The following is a 17,905-nucleotide window of genomic DNA, read 5'->3' on the forward strand; positions in this document are numbered from 1 at the left end:
ATTCCTGCATCTATAAAATCGCAGTCTCCCCTTCCTCTACTTTGTTCATGCTAATAAACACTCTTTTCTTTATCATAACAACCTTAATGAAGTCACTCAATCTTGTACATGTGGTATTTCTCAGGACCCCAAAACAATCTGATGTACCAGTATTTCTCATATAATACTAAATCTGAAAGTAAGTACTGAATTTGTTTCTGGAGGGAGAAAGTGTTACAGGACTCTGGTCAGTTTTTGATTGTTTATGTGGCCTATTAAGGGTCTATCTATATTTATAAATGATGCGGATATTCATTTTATTTCATAATAAGAGGCTAATAGACTCATTATTATTTTTTCACACTTTTGTAATGATTAGGTAATACATTGAGAGGAGAAATGTGGACAGGTTTATAAATCCCAGTCTAAGGTTTTATGTTTTGCTGGGCTAAAGTAGAGAAGTTAAATAGCAATAATTGTTCAGTTTTTGTGCAGTCGTGTCTATAATTCATTTATTTTAAGTGCCAAGGAGACATAGTAAGATATTTTATTTTTGGGAACTGAAATGGTAAGTTTGATATAGGAACAATAACTTTGTGTTGTAGCTTGTCTATTAAGTTAAATTGAGATCTTGTACAAGAAGCATCTTTTCAACTTAGAATAGTCTTCAGAGTCCTTTTAAGTAAAATAATATAGTTCATCACCTTTTTAAAAGTTACCTCTGCTTCACTCTCTGTATATGGCAAGAGCAAACATTTCATATATGATCTGTCATTGATTTGGCTTCAACTACATACTCATGTAAATGTCCAAAGACATTTTATTTTCTGCTTCGACAGCAATATTACTCTCCTAAAAAATTTACCTCTAGAAATACCAACACAACTTTCTTTTAATAAGGGCTTTACTTACAAAAAAGGGGATCAACAGTAATTATTATATATCTCTTAGATGTAATATCTATTTTAATTTTTCACTGAGTTTGGCCCTAATTTGTAATTAACACATAGCTATGAAAAAATCACACTCAGCAAGGAGAATCGGAAAATAGGAGACTGCTTCCAAGACCAAATTCTTGTAAGGAAACATAGAGGAAAAAACAAATTCATCTTTACAGCAGCACAAAATGAGAAGTGAGAGGTCAGAGACATTGAAATTCATCACTTTAAGTCAATAAACTTTTTTTTTTGGTCTTTATTTACAACTTTATTGACGAAAAAAGAGGGGACAATTTAAAACAATTTAACAACGGGCATTGTAGCTGATCCTATCATTAAAGAAGTTTCATTTTAAATATCCATCTAACTGACCAAAGATGTACAATACTGAATCTTCTCATGTAATTCCTTTTATGAAGTACAGTAATCATATTTTAGGCATCCTTTTAAACATATAAATACAAATCACTCATTAAAAACTGTATTAAACAAAAGGTATCTAATTTCAAATGTATGTTTTTCTTGTAATACATGCCCAATGAAATAAAAAACTGGAGAAGCAGTAACACTCCCTATATGAACATTTACAACAATCATTTTCTGTAATGACCCATTATATTTTCAATTTATCATGAACTACTCTTAACTTACTATGAGCTGTAGCCAATGTTGGAAGACAAGATGTAGGAATATCCTTTCTTTGGAGGAAAGTAAGCCCTCCATATTCAGCATGGGAAATAAACATCCTGTTGAAGAATTCTAGGTGAAAAAAAATTACTGTAGTCAATTTCAACTCATGCTGAGCTGACTTAATTTTCCATCAATTTGTTTTGTGTCATTCTTCTAAGTCAAGTGTGTTTAATTCTTCTTCTAGTTCATCCAAATCTTCTCCAGTAAAAAGGTTTTCATCAACAGGAACAGCATCGATAGCTCCATTTTCCTGTCCCTCCCCTTCGTTGTCCTCTTCTAAGTCACTTCTTTCACCATTTTCAGCCCTGCCACCAGATGCTTCACTTAATTTGTTTTCATCCTTTTCTGAAGTGTATGTGCTAAATCTTTCAAGACTCGCTACAGTAATACCCGTCTCATCCACATCTCTTGGTATATACAGGCTTAAATCTATGTCATTTACGTTCACTGAATCTTCAACCTCATCACCACCCGCTCCCTGGGTGTAACAAGCATCATCTGCTTCCTCATCATCATCATCAACCAGTTCAGGACGAAATTCAAATACTTCACGACCACTGATCACCAGAGCTTTTCCTGCTTTGAAGTCCGCTTTCCTTCTTTCCATATCTTGTTGAAGTTTATCAATCTTTTCTTGTCGTTTTCTTTTCTTCCAGGCAAGAAAAGATTCTAGAGTGATTTTGGTAACATTTGGTCCTAGGGCAGAACGCTCTCTTTCAATTAGATCTTCTAATGAAATTTCATCTTCTTTCTCTTCTTTCTTTTTATCCTTTTTTAATACAAATCCTGGAGGAAGTGCATGACGATACATGCAATTATCACCCCCTCCTGGGCATACCCCAAACCAGCCATATTTGTTATTTTCAATAGCTTCAAGGAAATGCTTGCAAACTATGAGTTTTTGGTTTTTTCTTTTCCGCCTCACCGTGCTTCTTGTTCACTACTTCTTCTAATTTTTTCTCGTCCCAATTATCCATTGTATCTTTTTCAAGTTCTTCATCTCTTGCATCAATATAAACACTTCGCTTTTCACACTTTCTCTCCAGAGTTGAGTCATGAGAGAATTACACTTATCCCTTTAGTACACTGTCCCTGCTTGAAGAATGCACATACTGCAGATTTAGGATCTGCACCTTTACTTATTTTTTGAGCAGCAACTACTGGCTTGAACAGTTCATTTAGTTCTTGTAATTCTTTCTTCTTATCATCTTTCTTCAATGTCTTTTCGGCTTCACTTTGTGCTACCTGACGAAGATTTTGTTGACCAAGTTTAACCTGATGGGTGACAGCCTTGATAAACTTCTGCTGCTTTGCTCCTTTTCATTCTTTAAGCCAAAAGTCTTGTCTTCGATAATCTCCTCCTTCTTCTTCTGCTCCGCCTTTTTGCTGCCCCCAGCCTGAGCCTGTTTCTTGGGGGGCCTGGCGGGGAGCGCAGGCGGCGCGGGCCAGTCTCGGCCGCAGCTGGACACCGTCCGGGGGGCGGCCGGCCCCGCGGCAAGAGGAGGACGAGGATGCGGGCCGCCTGTCGCTGGCTTCCCCACAGGAAGAGCCGCCCTACGTCAATAAACTTTTAAATATAATCTTGGCATAAACAAATGAAAAATACCTAAACATACATGTAAATGTATACCTGGGTATAATACAAACACCACTACTAGTCACTTATGATATAGAATAATAATGAAAAATATTTGTAAATGATATTAGTTTTTTGGCTATGTTCCTTGTGCAATTACATACTGATCAAACTACTGTAATTATACACTGGATTTAAAAATATAAATTACATTTAAATTATACTAAATATTCCTGATGCATATAATATATCTGTATCTCTATAGAACGTACTCTAGAAAAATGAGAAAAATCTAAAAATATGGAGGGTTAAGAGGGTCAAAAAAAGTGCAGGAAATGTGGTATGCCCTCAAAACAAAATCAAAACTGAGTATCAAAGAGAGAGAACCTGTATTTACCTTGTTTTATGACCACAGCAAATTTAAATCCCAATATATAATGATATGCATAGAAACTTCTATAAAACCTGATAAGAAAAGGGAATAAAGGAGAAAAGGAATTTATGAAAACGAACACACTCATTAAAGATAATATTCCCATAAATGTAGCTATAAGCTGCAATTTGGAATAGATTGCAAGGTACAGAACTTTCCCCTGGGAATCAGGAGGTTTGTGTCAGCTACTCAGGGCCCAAATTCTATGGCCCTATAGTTATAATACTGGAGTGGGATGTAATAAAAAGTATTAACAAGACCTTGAATTGCTAATAGGTGCCACCTTAAAAATTTTTTCCTAAACTTTCTTATAACAGTAGTAATAAATACCATACTGGTGCTTAAATTTATTCTTCATAGTCACAGACCCTGAAGGCAAGTTATTGAGAAGAGCTCACCCCAATCAAGTAGTTGAACTAGCTAGAAGGAAGAGACAATAGCCAACAATGCATGGAGGAGAGGTTCAGGGTGTGATACACTGGGTAGGGCTCGTGCCCTGCAACCTGCCAACCCAGGTTTGATCCCAGGCTCCTCATATGGTCCCTGATGTCTGTCAAGAGTAAGCCCTGAGCACAGCTAGGTGTGACCCAAATTTTTTTTTTAAAAAGTCCTTTCTCAACATATATTCTAACAAGACAGACTCCAGATAGAATTATATATGCATTCTTCTGAATGGAAAGTACAATCAAGCAAAATTATTTTATCCAACTAAAAATCTTGAAAATATTAGAAAGAAGATGATCATGACAATTCTATTTTAAAAAAAGTTAATGATGATCACTTTTTACTTTCATCTGTTGTTTAGAGAATTTAAAATCTGAGACATTAAATTTGAAGTTTAAATATTTACATTTGGTTTACAAAAAAATCCAAAAATACAGCCCTGGTGCCAGGCAGATTCTACAGATTATAAGGTGCTTGCCTTGCACATAACTCACCCAGGTTTGAGCTCTGATACCACATATGTTGCCTTAAACACTGTCCAGAGCATAGAGTCAGGAATAAGACCAATGTTCTGTTGGTGTGGCCCTCCAAAATATTTTTAATCAGATCTTATTTCTTTTTAATCATCTCTCATATGAATTATTATTACTATATTTTTCATTGCACCATTTAATGTTGCTATAAATGTTTAAATCATATACATTCTATACTGAGACTCTGAAATACTATTTTATTGCATGGGAAAAGATAAAGTATATAGATATCACCTGATTTTTATTGTCATTTAAGACATTATGATTTTGATATTGGTACAACACTTGTGTGTTCTAATTGGGGATTCTTATAAAAATTATGTAAAACCTTCTGTTACAGTTCTATTATTTAATAACTCATATAGATCTATCTCTGCAGTTTGGGCAACTGCAGCCAGAAAGCCAATTGCCATACCCATTCTTTTTATCAATCTGCTTTCCATTTGCCTCTCATCTCTCACCACTTTTTCCTTCTCTTCGCCACAGAGTTCCTTCTCTTCTTTCAACCTCAGCTCCAGATGCAACCTGCACAATACAGTGATCTGGTTTATATATAATTAGATATCTCCACTTCTTAGTTATTTCTGCTATCCAGTTGATTATAATCTATTAGATCATGCTATTGGATCAACCCATCCTATTTTATATGCAAACCAGTATTTGATGTGACTGTGTGATGTCCATTCATATCCAAAATGTCCTTACAAAGGTTTATAGTATGATCTCGTATGCCGGCCTATTATGAAAGAGATCTGCAGGATTACCTATTCGATCTCATAATCAAATTAGAGTTTGTAAGATGATCCTTTGGCGGTCTGCCTTCTCATGCCATGTTCTGCTCCCTCCCTCCTCATTTTCTCCATAACAATATGATGTGCCTTTTTCATAACAACAACAACAAAAAGAAAACCTTTCAAATGTGCTGTCTTTATTTTGTGGTTAAACTACCATTAAGCTAAAATATATAAATCATTACCTGTAGCAATTACTTTATAATTCTATAATGTATCATTTAAGAGCCATTCAACTTCAAAGACTGAGAAAATTAAAAGGAATATATGCTTCTTCATTTTTTATGCTGATTAGTCACTGATTAATAATATCTCTCCACTAGTACTATAAGTGGGTTTAGTAATATTTTGTGAAGTAAGTTGCTTACTTTGTTCTGGCCTACAAATAAATAAAGCATAAGACAAATAGGCTTGAATCGAAATGTAACTTCATATGTAGACATAAATATATATATATATACATATTTATATTTGTTAAGAAACGCCCACAAATATGCATTCAAGGGACACATTTAAATTTTCTCTTAAAATGGGATTAAGTACTTTTATATCTATTGTACATGCATATGTACTCACATATTTCCAGCCAAAAACATCATCTTCTGCAGAAAAGACGAGGTCATTTGACTGTATAAATAGAAGGCATGGTTGGCAAATATGGATTTCTTAATGTTTTTCTATACATAGTTAGATTGTGGTTTGTGGTGTTTTTTTTTTTCACTTATCTGATAAAACAGTTACCTTTCACACATCTACCCCAAGGTTCCAAATTCGGAATGACTGTTTCCTTTTTCTATAACTTGTCCTTTCCAATTTTCTTTGTTCAGATGTATTTCTTCATAAGCTCCTGAGTTTTGAAAAAGGCAAAATTATACTGTACAGTTCCATGATGCATAAATGGCTAGCTTCTGCTTCACTGTTTATCTAACTTTTCTTTTTATAAGCATGGCTTTCTTTTAATATTTAGACCATTCTATCAATATTAAACTTACCTCTAGTTCCTAGGACTGAAAATGACATATGTGGAAAGTGGAAGTTAGTTTGCAAAATTTGATTATTATTTAAATTTTCAGTTTTTTCCTTTTTTTTGCGTTTTTTGGTCACACCAGGAAATGCACAGGGTTACTCCTGGCTCTGCACTTAGGAATCACTCCTGGCGGTGCTTAGGGGACCATATAGGATGCTGGGAATCAAACCTGGGTCGGCTACGTGAAAGGCAAATGCTCTATCTGCTGTGCTATCACTCCAGCCCCTAAATTTCCATTTTCGATGAAGTTTGTGAATCATTCCTTTGCAATCATTGTTAAAATGGTGGTCTGTAGGATAACATAGCAAATAAACAAAAGACATAGTTTCATATGTTGGTAATATAGGATAACATAGCCTCAGGTAGTTTAAGTTTATTGGGTTACTCCCTTTACAGTGCTCCCATTCCTCTGTGTTTATTTGTAGCTTCTTTCTTAGTGTTCTGTTGACTTGTAAATATTGTTTTTCTCTTCTCCTTGAGTCCTTTGCATAGTTTATAAAGAGCAATGTCCTTTTTGTATGGATAGAGGAAGACTTAGCAAATGCTACCTGGGAGTCATTTGACTCTACATAATATTTTCCTCCTGGGCATCTGTTCTCTCAACCTAAGCCTCAGCTGCCCTTACTTCCTAGCACCCCCAAAAGCAGGGTTCCGACGAGGAACGAGACAGACTCAGGGCAAGCGGTGAGTTGTATGCTACCCTGGCATCGAGATGGGTCGGGCCAAAGTGCCTAATGCTTAACTATAAGTTAAGAGCTTGATCATGGATAAATGTTGTCATGATCCAAACAGTGATAACTAGATTTGGACCCTGCTAGGGTGAGGAATGATTAATCTGGCCTGAGTGCTGTGGTCTGAGTCTGTGGCAAGATGTTGCCAGGAGAGCTGCCTTGCAAGCCTCAATGTATCTCTTGCTATGTCCATACAAAAATAACTAATATTAAGATGTTAATGAGTGTTTGGAATAAGGAGAGGAAAAAAAGACCCTTAAGAGGTATCTTGCCTACTGGCAGTCAGGAAGGAATTTGGAATGCACTGGAGGTTGTGTTCCCTTTGAACCTGGCTGCCCTCAGGAAGGGCTTTCTTATGTTGATTTTGCTACCTGGATGGGTGTAGCCTAGAGGGCAAGGTGGGAGAGACAAGTAGGGAGAGAGACAGAGAGACAGGGGATCCAGAGAAGGGCTGGAATAGATCTGGAAAGAGGACAGAGCTAGAAGTGCGGGAGATGGGAAAGATGGAAGATTGAATAAACAGTAACGAATCAGCAACCAGCGTGGTCCTCGTTCTACCTTTGCCTACCCTTGACCAACTGCCACACACAGCGGTTCCAAAATGTCCTACAGCTTACCATAAGAACAACTCTATTTTTGCTATTCAATTAATTAATTTTTAATTTTTATTTTTATGAATTTGAGGGGTACCTCTCAAGCACCACTCAGTGTATCTGGATGTCACTCTGAACAATTTTCAGACAATCAGGCTGTTCTATAGATCCTTGGATCTGAGGACTCAGTGACACAGTTCCTATACTGTCATGGACCACAATGACCACATTGGCAGCAGTCAAGGGCCTCCAGACTATCCCCACTGATGCTCAGAGGTTTGTAGGGGGAAGAAACCCTGTGAGGTGAATATCTTGCTTACAACACAGATTACTGTAAAATATGGTCCCCAAAGTGTGCTATTTTACATTTACTTTACCAAAAAATTCTCAAGCTGTACTCATCAAATAATTATTCCCAAGCTTAAGAAAATAATTAAACATTTTAATAAGAAACTTAAAATCTAAATATTATGAATGCCAATATACTTAGAATGTTTCTGCTTAAGGAAAAACAGAAAAAGTTAATCCAAACCATTTATTTTGTATATACACTCAATATGAAGGTCTCAGATCTACTGAATCTCTGTCTCTTAAATCTTTGTTTTAACAATTTCTTAATGTAAGTAATATAACATTTTTGAGAATTGGTATTAGAGCACTATTTTCTGTATTCTCTAAAGTATTGTATTTTAGTTGCAATAGAGATTTTTCCCTCAAGGAAGAAAATGTATTTTAATGTAATAATGAGTAGCTAGAATCCTGGGTTAGTTTATTGATAGCAAAACTATTTCAATACTTTTTATTCACACACTTGATACATCCATTAGCTTGTTTTTATCACCAACAATACAAGGTAGTGAAAACAGAAAAGAGAAAAAAATTACAGTATGCTTATATGTATATGCAAAATGTACAGCATTTTAATGTCATCTCAGGTAATGGCATTAAAAAAATAGGTTCCACAAAGCAGAAAATAAGTGGTAGATGATTTCTAAATAGCCATCAATGTAATTTCAAAAATCATTTTCCCAAAATAAAAATGTGTAGGAACAGTTTAATAGTAAAGAATAGCAAACAGAGGAGATAAGTTTTAAGGTTTTATCAAGCTATATCACTTCAGGAATCCTGCAGCAATTGATTAAAATTCAGTGACAGTTGTGAATGATAGCTTTCCTTATTTCTTCCAGTAAAAGAGTATAAATAAGAAAGATGCATTCCCTTATTTGTAAACTAATAAATCGTCAAACCTGAAAATTTCAGGGGTCTCTAACAAGATCCAGAACTCTAGATGGAAGAGACGTGGTGGAGACAAGAAAGATTTTCCTGTAGTTTCGAGTTTACATACTGGCCCTAACAATTTATGTCCTCTTAACTGTTTCCTGTTTCAAAAAAAAAAAGCATTATCTTGTTCAACACTGAAGAAAACATCAAGAATGGGATATCTTTATTTTGCTCCCCCCATAAAGTCAGACAGACTGTTAACAGAGCCTCTTCTGTCTATAATTTTTATGATTTTAATGGAAACTACACTGTTTATGCCAATAGAAAACACTATTCAGACTTAGAACAACACTTGACTGAGGAAAAGTATCTGTGAAATGATCTACCTGAAAAATTAGATGCATGAAATAAATAATATTTCTAATTACTTCACTTACTTTGGTAACTTATCTTAGAAAATAATTTATGAAGCAGAAATAAGACAAATAAAATGTTTATAGTGTAACAATGAAATGATAACCACTGCTAATATCTTGGCTTATTTATTTTCAGTCTTTATGAATTTTATAAATATATGTTTGCTGCTAGAAAACTGGGGCTTTGAGTACTCTTCCAAACTGTGAGTGGGATATATCTTTGTAAAATAACTGTTAGATATGTTAAGCATAATCATCGTCATAATTGCACACACACATACACACACACACACTCAACACATTTACCCTACCAGGTACTGATTTCATATAGTGGACATTTTATTTCATTAAATATTTGCAATAACATTATGCTTTTAGTATTATTGCTAAAATAAATTTTATATATTAATAAAATGATGTTTAAAATCTATCAAGAACCCAAAAACCAGCCATAAGTGAAAAGTGATGTTGGTGGTATAGTTGTGAGCCTAGCTGCTCTCTAACCACGTTAGCAATCTGAAATTCAACTCACATGAAATATGGATAAATGGAAGTACCCAGAGGAAATTTTCTGAGTTATTCTAGCCCCCAAAGAGAAATTAATAAGAGATAACGAAGCCTGAAAGACTTGGCATCTCTTCCCAATTTTCCAAATTAATGCACAACCAAAGCCTGTGTGACTTCGTTCCAGCCTGCATTCTGTTGCCTTGGTGAAGAGAATACTGCTCAACCTATCCAATTTACAGGTTTCCCAAATGTACCACTGCCAGACACCAGAAGAAAAGTATTGTTTTTCCACTTATGACTGAATATTTCAGAAGTGAATTATGGATTTTCCTTGTTTTGCTAACCCAAAGTGTTAGATGAAATCTAGAGGTATCTATGAAGGCTGGAGGTTAGCACTGTGGTAAACCATGTTCTGGGTAGTACAGCAGAAAGGCTCATACCCACTCTTGCCTTTTCAATGGAGAGGCGGTAGAGTATAAATTCCGTTGCCTTTAGCAAAAGTCTCCCAAGGCCCAGTGACTACCAAACACCCCAGGCACAAAGACTACAGCTCTGGGACAGAAGAGCTCATGGGTCCAGAAACCTTTGTAGTGAACACAGGACACAGAAAATGTGCCTGTTGAGCCTGGTGTCCTATGCACAGGAAGTTGAAGAGCTTAACAAATGATAGAGCAGAATCTTCCCTGTCAACCACATATCTTTAAGTTTTTCTACACAAAAATTTACACCGAAGAACTTTGTCAAGTTGATGAGCCTCTCAGAATTAGCTGAATCTCATCAGCTATTATTCACTCCTACCATCTGATGGACACCACTATAAATAATAATAAATAAAATAACAACAGCAACAATAAAAAGCAATCTTAAATAGTAGTTTCAATATAATAAAATGGTCTCTTTCCCATTAATATATTATATTTAGTATCTAAATAAAATAGTGAGAACACTTAGCCTCCAAAGGAAATGATAGTTTAAGTACTCCATTGGAATAAAATTTTAGACTTTAGCATCTTTTCAAAAATGTAAAAAAATTCCAAAGCCAGCTAACCCCAACACTCCCAATTCTTTCCACATTCTCATCCTCAACTCACTATCAAGAATGGGAGGAGCCTGTATATTGAAGTGGAAAAATTGAAGTTTATAATACAAGCATTAGCAGTTTATTTACTGACAGGAATATCTTTTTTTTTAATTGACTAGAATTTAATGGGCTAGATAGACTCCAATTTGTCTATCTAATCCCTGAGAAAGCAGAGACGGAGGAAAGAAGAAAGAAAGGGAGGGAGGGAGGGAAAGGAAAGAAGGGAGGGAAGATTGGTTTTTAATCACTTGTTTCTTGATTGTTTATTCTAGGAGTAGTGCAACCAGTCATTTGGGATTATAATTGCAGTGTTTATTGGCTTTCTTCACTCAGAAGTATACTCAAGAGCACTGTTAATAATATAGCAGTGAATATTTGGAACTCAAAGAAGACACATACTTTATGCAAACACTTACATCAGCAGCATGTTGGAAAGTACTCTAATCTGCTCCTATAGATTCTTTGACTTTGTTAAGGTGTTAAAAAATAATGCAAAATAATCTTTTTACATCAAAGGTTCTATGGTGTGGAGAATTTTCAACAAATCCTCCTAGATACTAAGAAGCTTATATTGAAATTCCCCTTTATAGGCAAATGATGCATTCAAATACTCATTTACTTAATGTTGGTGTGTGAAAATGTGCATGGCAGTGAGGACAATGTTACTAATAAAGTACAAACCCAACCACCTGCAATATCAAAACGTTTTAAAGGAACTAATGGGTGGCATTTCTATGCTTTCAAACAGAACTCTAATGACTTACTGGAAAGAAAGTTTTTCACCTAATCAGGCAAACTTCTCTTATAAAATGTGTGAAATATTTCTTGTCAAAGTTCCAATAGAATAAATTATCAGCTTTATGTAAACTCTAGTGAAAACATTTCTGTGAATTCTAAAATGTGTTCTCTAGTGAAAGTTTTTATTTTCTCAACTATATAGTTATATCCTCAAAGAAGGCCTTGGCATCTGGCACAAACTATTGGGCACATTTTAAACTTTAACACCAAGAAGCGATAAGGACTATAGGTATGGCATAGTTTAATCTCCTAGGAAAAACCTACACAGAATATGTGCTTACTAACATGTCAAATTCTTAAGCAAGAATTTGTCAACAACTCTAAATTTAAAAAATAATGGAATTGCACGAAATTGTTTTCCAATGCATCAAAATTTGCCTTGAAAAAGGGAAAATTACCCCATTATATTTCCCAGAGAATGTTATTTACTTATTTAATATGTGTCAGGAGAAAGTTGATAACTTTTAGCAAGTAAGCCAAATTAGGCATATTATGGAAATTCAGATTTCTTTCAACCCCAATTGTTCAGTGTTGAGAAACTTATTTACAAAATTGAGCTTATATGTAAAATTAGGCAGAGTTTTCACATAATTCTTGTAATTATTAAATGATATAGTGCTTTAGGAATCACGGCCAAGTAGCGTCATAGTATAATGTCTGATAATAGTAAATATTCTATCGAAATTATTTTGGGGGGACTGATAGATAGTACAGTGGGTAGAGCACTTGCCGTGCATGTGACTGACCAGATTGGACCCCTGGCACCACATAAGTTTCCCTGAGTTTCACCAAGAGTTTCCCTGAGTTTCTCTGGGCACAGAACTGGAATTAAGCCTTGGGCACAGACCAAGTTAGACCAAAAAGCAAAACAGAACAACAACAAAAAAAGATCAAAACTACTAGTTTAACATCATTGCAACATAAAATAAAATTTTATCCTTCTTTTGAATAGTGATCTTTGTTAGATATTCACTTGCCCATTTGAAGTTCTACATAAAAATTTAGCTGAATTTTACCAAAAACACTCTTGAATGAATTAGCAATTTGTACTCAAGAGGAATAAGAAACTTATTTTCACTCTAAATCCTTTAGCAACATACAGCTAATACATAATAAATGTTTTATGTACATTAAAAGGTATTACCAAAGCAGAAACAACGATTTGTTAACTATATAGAAAACAGGGATTCTGTTATAATTTATGAGCTTATCTTCATGAAATTGCTTAAAAGAAATTAAAGGGAAAAAAGGAAAATTAAAGAGATTTTTTTTCACATAATCTACTTATTTGACAATACCAATTGAAAAAAAAAAACACCTGGGTTTTAAGCCTTACCCATCTCCTGTACATCAGCACCAACATGTGTAGCTTATTAAATAAAAATAAATAAAATAACAATTTACTCATCTAACTGAAGCTTAGAAATATTTACCAAACACGTTACATTTTTCAGTCCCTTTAACTTTTACTACTGGTCCAATCAACCAAAAAAGACTCAATATTCCTGAAAAATGAGTAGTGAGACAGCATAATCCGTGTATCCTTCTGGTGTACTTAGATTTGAAGTGGTTTTCTAGTCTACTGGTTCTGATAGAAACATTTATGAGTTCAATCTATCTCCACACCCAATCTCTGTGAAACATATAAAAAATTCCCAATATAACACCAAATGGGGATTATGCATGCTTTAACAATACTCTAGAAGAGAAATTAAAATAACAGAATATGATGAATATCACTTATCAAATTTGTAATAAAACTAAAGATATTCTGAATTCATCGTATGGTTGCTTTGCTAAATCACAGTGAGATAGAATGGGGAATGGGAAGTGTTTTTCTAGTAATAGAAATGCTTCCTTGACTAATGCAGCCCATCCTTTCAAAACTTCAATTAATTTTTTTAAGAAAAACTAGTGGCTGGAACTTTGCAGATTATGAAAATTGAACAAGAGACAAGAGGTTTTCTTCTGGGACAGTTCATATTATTCAGTAATGTGGCCAAGAGAATATTTACTTTCTCAACTGCATACTAGTTTTGTTTAAAATTTAAAAATTGAATTAGCAGAACTCATTATTTCATTTCTCTGTACAAGTTCTAAAAATACTTGAAATTCTGACAAGCTTAGTCTCTTAACAGTACTGGTCACATTTTAAAAAATATATTAAGTTTGTTGCATGTACTCTATGTAGCAGAAAAAGCTTTTCTCATTTTTTCCCTTAAATTATTATATTTATTTATTCAACCATTAGTTATCAAAACCCTCTATGTTTCCAAGCATATGGTTGGTGCTAGCGGTGCCTGGTTTTAAGGCACTATAGTCTTCCGGGGGCTTATTAACAAAGAATTACAAGTGCTGCATATGGCCATTGCTTCTAGGGAATTCCAGGTACTCTGGCAGTATAATATCCATTAACTTCAGAAAAGTTTAAAATCCTTCACTCAAATTTGAAATGACACTCGATTTTCCTTTCATATACCATGCTATATATTTTGTTTACTTCCTCCCCCCAACACACACAAATCTACTTTTCGTCTTTCTCTCAAAACGCTCTGTAGTCCAAGAGGCGTCATAAATAAGTAGCAATAATCTTCTTTCCTTTCTTGCTTCCTCTTGGGTTTCGACAGTACAGAGCAGCTAAAATGCATTAATTCAAGGGAGAAGAGTGAAAAAATGGGTTGTCTGCTCCCTTTGCTACCTCATCAGCATGAATATGAGTTTACTGCACCACCCTATGAAAACCATAGCTAGTACGAAGAAGCCTTTTCCAAGATGCACTCTCTCTGCAGGATTCCACAACATCCACACCACTGGCCTGTGGCCAGTCAGGTCTCATCTCTTTTGCCAATCATCTGTTACTTCGCAAACCTTTGTTAATTTCCCTATCATCTACATCTTTGTAGAAATCTATTTTTAAAAGTTTTATTTATAATTTTTTTATTGAATCACCTTGAGATACATAGATAAAAAGCTGTTGAAGATTGGTATTCACTCATACAATGTTCCGACCCATCCCTCCACCAGTGTACATTTCCCATCACCAGTGTCCCCAGTTTTTCGCCCGCCACAAACCTCCCCTCCCCAAACTGCCTCTATGCTCTATGGCAGGCACTTTTCTTTTTTCTCTCTCTCTGTCTCCCCTCTCTCCCTCTCTTTCTCTGTCTCTCTCTCTGTCTCTTTCTGTCACTGTCTCTCTCTCTCCTTGTGGGCATTATGGTTTGCAATACAGATACTAAGATGCCATCATGTTTGGTCCTTTACCCACTTTTCGCACACATCTCCCATCCAGAGTTATCACATCCAAACATCATTATCATAGGGGTCCCTTCTCTATCTCAACTGCCCTCTCCCCCAGCATTTGAAGCAGGCTTCCAAACATGGACAAATTCTCCTGGCCCTTCAGAAAACCATTTTTTTAAACTGATCTGAAATGAATCATTATTTCTTGCCATCCCTTTGAATTATTAGATGACTTTCTTTTCCTTGATATAGATTTTATAGAACTTTTTATCTATAGAAAACATAACATTCAATATGTTTTTTTACCTAATTGACTAGAGAAACCATTTTCTTACACAATTTGTTCTATAAAACACAGCTTGCTACTGATCAAGTTCATGAGACAACTTATATAAATTTAACTTAAATAGACTTAATCAAGGTGTAGAAAAAAAATAAATGTGAGTTTACAATTCATCATATAAATTAGGGCATTTTTGATAAGAAAAAAGATTAGTTAATAAATGTCAATGTAATGAATTTAACTCTGCAAATCAAGATATATTATCACTTTACATGCTAATGATCCCGTTAGTTGAGGTATGAGAAAATTCAATAAATAAATTTATTTCAAAATAAATCATGAAAATTGTTTTTGTTTTAGTTTTAGTTTTTTTTTAGTCTTTGGTTTGGAGACAGAACTGCTAATGTTCAGGGATTACTCATGTCTTTGTGCTTAGGAGTCGCTGTAGGTGGTGCTTGGAAAACCATATGAGTTGCCAGATCATCTGCATACAAGGAAAACATCCTACCCACTGTACTCTCCCACCAGACCTATAATTTAAAATACATATGACTATTAAGATGATGACTATGAAGACATTCCTGTCCTCTAGGAAGTTAGCAAGAACAACAATTTTGACAAATAATTTTGACCAAAGTAACAAGTGTTGCTGTAAGTAATTGTTTCAGTAAGAGGGAAAGCTAAAGAAAAAATGTAGAATCTTTGATTAGCTAGTCATTCACTTTTTTTTTCCAATGGTAAATGAGAATTAAGTCATATTGATATTATATTCCATGATAAAAAATGTTGAAAAGATGTTTGTAAACTGGATGCTAACAGCTTGACAGATAGGAATAGAGATGTAAACTCCCAGGAAAAATCACCAGCAGTGAGACAATAATTGAAAATTACAGCTTTAGCAATACAGTTTGCTTGATGTCACCCTCAGTTACTGTTTAGCTTGACCAAGAATAAGCACATCAAAGGTAAAATCTTAGGCCAGCAGTGCACCTGAGAGTAGTTTCTGCAGTGAAGCAGAAGTATAAATTCAGTTGTTCCAATATCTTCAAATAGTTGTTCAGTTACAAAATAATATAATTTAAAATATGAGTTGATATCTTGTGTACATTAATTAATCATCACTTGAGTATATAAGTAATATTTCCCAAGTTAATAAAAGGAAGTTATAATCACACTTCCTTTTATCATTTTTTTTATTAACTTGGGAAGGGACTCCGTGCCAGGTTGTTTTCACTCAGGGTGCCCCAGAGGGGGGTGGGTGAGAACCCTCCCCGCCCCAAGGGATCTAGCACTGACAACCGACCTCCAATACTCAATTGCTGCCACGCTCCAGGCTGCTTTGACACTTCCTACCCATTTTTCATAATTATCATACCATATTTGATGGAGTTCAGACAGTAAGCAACAGATTTTATATATATATAAATTATATATAACAAATTATATATATGTGTGTACATATATATGTGTAACAAATTTTATACACACATACGCACACACATACATCTCAGAGAGCCCAGCCAGCTACCAAGAGTATACTGCCCGCACAGGCAGACCCTGGCAAGCTACCTGTGGCATATTCAATATGCCAAAAAGAGTAACAATAAGTCTCATTCTCCTGACCCTGAAAGAGCCTCCAATTGTTGGGAAGGAAGAGTAAGGAGAGGCTGCTAAAATCTCAGGGCTGGGAGGTATAGAGATATTTCTGGTGCCCACTCGAGTAAACCAACGAACAACGAGATGACAGTGATACAGTGATACAGTAAATAAAAGAGCTGAAGTAGTAGGAACTTATTAATTCTTTTTAAAATATAATTTAATCTTATTGTATAAAGTTATTCACAATAATTCATTGCATTTAATATTCAAACACCAATCCCACCACCATATACCTTCCTACCACCATAAGAAGAAAGTGTGTGAAGATGGTTCTATTTCATCCTGGAGCAATTAAAGCCCTTGCATAAGAGATTACAAGCACATATGTTAAACCCGAACAAATGCGTGCTACTTTTGGTACATCAGTGGGATAGAGTATGAGAAGTCGCTCTAGGAATTCTGAAATTTAGAATATGATTACAAAGCAGATTCCCTCATGGATAAGGCCTATGTCACTCTCTTCTTGACTGTTTATGGGATTATATGGTGCTGGGGTAGTTTGTGGGTGTAACTGCCAAGCTACTAGAAAACTTGGAAGCTGGTAATAGAAGGCCCAGTGCTGCTCCAAGTGAGCTTGGAGATTTCAGTCAGGGGCCCTCTCATACCTGGGTTTTTCTTCAGGTTTTCTGGGCCTATGGAGAGCAGCCTTGAGCATGACTGTGGTTGAGTTCTGGAGATTTTTGGCTGCAGGGGCTCTGATGGGGTGGGGAGGGAAATTCAATCCTCCCTCCTCAAAGTTGCCCCTGTGAAGACAGCCTGTGTGGGGTCAGGATGTTCTATACTTTTTAATTCTTATCAGAGTTCATACTATTATGTTTCCTTTAGTGGTTAATTTTGAGTTTCTACATAAATAAATGTGGTTAGTAACTGGTTAGAAGTGCAAAACAGACCAATGTTTCATTTGCACAACTAGAAAGCCTCTTCCCAATGCTTTTTATTTCTTATTCATCAGTTTTATGTGAAAT

The 17,905-nt window shown here is 35.2% G+C and overlaps 1 pseudogene; it reads right to left on the bottom strand.

The window, feature by feature from the left end:
- Positions 1–1,173: 1,173 nt before the first annotated feature.
- Positions 1,174–17,595, bottom strand: LOC101541602 (zinc finger CCCH domain-containing protein 15-like; annotated as a pseudogene).
- Between the last annotated feature and the right edge of the window lie 310 nt (positions 17,596–17,905).

The sequence above is a fragment of the Sorex araneus genome, chromosome 11, assembly GCF_027595985.1.
Source record: "Sorex araneus isolate mSorAra2 chromosome 11, mSorAra2.pri, whole genome shotgun sequence".
NCBI lineage: Eukaryota > Metazoa > Chordata > Mammalia > Eulipotyphla > Soricidae > Sorex > Sorex araneus.